Raw genomic sequence first — 3,829 nt, 5'->3', positions numbered from 1 at the left:
GCAGACCTCAAATGATGAGGTACAAATTGTGTCCCATAAGGACATGTGCTACATATCCAAAGAATTGCATGATATTTCCAATTTATATTAACAGAAATCTGAGGAGCATATGTAGAAAGAGATCTTAAGAATGTTGGCTCCTACTGGAAGAAATATGAAGTGAATCAGGCCAAAATAATGATATAGGCTCACCAAGCAGAGATTCTGCATTCAATGTTTTAGCTTGAAGGGTTAGAAACCCGTGCCTAAATGAAGTCTAAATGACAGAAGTATCTTATACTATAGAAGAAGGTATCCAAAAATTTAGGGAGACTGGAATGTAGAGTGTATTTATTTTGTAAGTTCTGTGTCTTCAATCTGCAGAGTTCCAGAGGACACATTTTTCAACATGGATGTGAAATATAAATTTGCAAGGAGTGGAGAGTGGATCACTAGAGTCCTTGAAGTGTTCTGTGGTTTCTTGTCTCTATAAGTCAGAAATAGGGTGGGAACTGCTACCATCAAACCTGGCTCTCATGTGAAGGGAATAATGAGATCTCAGGTTGTCAGGGGCCAAGTGGCATCGCTAAAGAGCAAGGATAAGGTAGATGTGTTTACTGTAAAGATAGGCAGTTGTCATAATAGTCTGACTTTTTGAAATATGTGGAATTTACTAGAAGATCATAGTGTGTATAGAATATAAATAAGTAGGCATTCTATTAAGTTCTTTCTTGAGCTTTACAGGTGGGGGAGGTTTAGGTCTAGTAGACATTAATTTAGTTTGATTAATCAAAACAAGAGACCTGACCCCTCAATCAGTTCCTCAAACTTGAGCCAATTTAGAGACTCAGAGCACCCTGAATATAGGAGACTCCTTAAGAAAAAACACTAGGACACTGCTAAAAATGTATGCTGTTAGTCTTATAACTTTCCCTAAAAGAACATAGAGCCATGTGTCCAGGTGACTATGCATTGGCTAGATGGAAAAAATCAGACTTTGAGGACCTACTGAGCACTGGCTCTGAACTGACACAAATTCCTGAAGCTCAAAATATCACTCTGGTCACCTAGTCAGAGTAGGAGCTCAAGAGATCAAATGATCAATGAGGTTGTAGGTCAGGCATCTCTCACAGAAGTCCTCGTGGCTCTCCCAAAACCATCCAGTGATTATGTCCACATTCCACATTTCCACATTTCCATATTGGAATAAAAATATTCAGCAACTGGCAAAACCCCCACATCGTTCTCCTGACATGGAATCATGTCTATTTTGGTAGGAAAGGCTACTTGGAAACCACCAGAACAGCCTTTATCTACCAGCATATTTACCAAAAGCAATGCTACACTCCTTGAGAAATTGCAGAGATTAGTGTCACCATCAGGGATTTGAAGATACAAGGGTGATGATTCCTATTTGGCTTGCACAGAATACTGATCTTAAAGAATGACAAAAGGCTATGGCAAACTTAATCCCATGGTGACTCAAATCGCAGTTTCTGTTTCAGATGGTTCCATTGCTGGAACAAAACACAGCCTTGGTACTTGGAATGCAGCTATTGATCTGGCACTTTTTAAAAACACACCAGTTAGTAAACACCAGACATTGGTTTCAACTGACAAGCCAGCAATCCACCTTCACTGTCTAACTCAAAGATATGTAAACTATCCAGCCTTCTGTCATAATTTACCCCACAGGGACCTTGGACACCTTCTTCTTTCCCAAGTTGTCATGGTGGTCCTTTAGATTGGTGCTATTATGCTAATTGGACCTGGTGAACCCAAAATAGCAATTAGTAGATGTATTGGGAAGACATACAGGTGTCAGAAATTGCGAGATAGCCCCCCAGCCCCACCACCAAATTCAAAGGGCTTCTATCTCATCAAAATGTCTAGGAGCCCTGTTGTCTGAGGTTTGTTGGGGAATCTCTTCTAAGGTGAAGGATAAGTCGTTGCATCTGGCCTCCCCTAAAGTCAAGAAGGAGGCACAACACTACTGGGCTTCTGTGAATTTTGGAGGCAACATCTGACTCATTTGGGTGTGCTACTCCAACCTATTTAACAAGCAACTCCAAAAGTTGGTAGTTTTTCAGGGTCCCAGAAAAAGAAAAAAGCTCTTCAATGAGTCCAGACTGCCATGCAAGCTGCCTGCAATTAATATACCTCAGTTACAAAAATAAATTAATATTCTGGGGGCGATCCTAAAGACATAACTGCTTCTAAATCTTAATATTCAATCAATTATGAAATTTGTCCTGGTGTGTGTTTACATCTAATGCTTCTCTATTTATAGATGATTAAAAATGCAAATTGATACTACATGTGTTGCTATTATTCTTGCATATGGTTCCTCATAATGGACAAGTGATCTTATGCATTTCATGACTATGCACAAATGAATAACAGTTGCTTTCTGTCTTGCTACATAAAATTTAAAAAAAAAAATAGACAGTTTATTGAAATGCCACTTACTTTTTTTTTCTTATAATGGGTCCCGATACAAAAAATGTTCATGCTATGTGACTTTGAAAATGCCCTTTTCTGCCAGTCAAACTTTCTTGCACACTACTGTCTGCTGACATTAAACAACATGGTCAGGGACCAATTTAAAGTGCAGGAATCAACTTATTTGGACAGAGTCTCACTATATGGCAATTATTGTCTTGGGTGGATATATAATTTTATATATAATCTTTATTATTTCAAAAATTCTGCTAACCTTAAAACACAGAATCACTGATGCATATTATATCCCTGTAGATAACATTTTGAGAAAAATTTTCCAAAAGGAACTTTGATGTGTCTCATAATTTCCAGTCATTTTGTACTTTAGTAATGCAAGTTGCTCTGCCTGCTACTCTGGAGTGTGGTTGAAAGAGAAAACTGATAGGAAAACTATGCATAAATTATACTATTAGATATCTCACATAGAAGATTTCAACAGATAAAGCAGAGATGAAATTCATTTTAATAAGGAAAGTCATAAAATTTTGTAACTACATTTGCTTTCCCAATAAGTTTAGTATTGAATTTTTTCTTTCTTTCTTTCTTTCTTTCTTTCTTTCTTTCTTTCTTTCTTTCTTTCTTTCTTTCTTTCTTTCTTTCGTTCCTTCCTTCCTTCCTTCCTTCCTTCCTTCCTTCCTTCCTTCTTCCTTCCTTCCTTCCTTCCTTCTTCCTTCTTCCTTCCTTTCATCCATCCAGCCTTCCTTCCTCATTCCCTCCCTCCATCCCTCTCTCCCTCCTTCTTTCCAGGTATGTCTATGTGTATTTACTATGTGCAAGATCCTTAGACTACAAGGTTTAATATGGTAGACAAAATGCATCCCCTTTTGATATTTTCATTTCAGTCAGGAAGACAGATGATATAGTATATATGTAAACAAATGAAGACACAAGATAATTTTAGATAGTGATGACAGCAATAAAGGAGCAGATGTGGGGATGTGGTAGAGACCTACACACTCTTAACATCCAATAGATTCTCAAGGGATTAAACTAAGGAGCGAAGGGAAAAGAGTTACAGTGAAGAGCATAATGGCAACAGAAATTGGTTCTGACTATTCCTTGCCAGACAGGCAGAAGATAATTAAAATAAAGAAGAAATAAGTGATTTTAGATGATGGCATGTTTATTATATTTTAAGATATTTGATTTATGAAAAGAAAAATTATATTATAAATAGACTATGATATTGATTATGTATAATGTAATGATTCTCAGAAAAAATAATTAAAAAATAGATATGGGATATTGAGTTGAAAGTAGAATTAGTGTGTGTGTGTGTGTGTGTGTGTGTGTGTGTGTGTGTGCATGTGTGTCCTCTTTGCTGCTTTCATTTATTATGTGAGGCACT

Source organism: Pteropus alecto, unplaced genomic scaffold, assembly GCF_000325575.1.
Source record: "Pteropus alecto unplaced genomic scaffold, ASM32557v1 scaffold35, whole genome shotgun sequence".
Classification (NCBI taxonomy): Eukaryota; Metazoa; Chordata; class Mammalia; order Chiroptera; family Pteropodidae; genus Pteropus; species Pteropus alecto.
Note: the sequence above shows the minus strand (reverse complement) of the source record.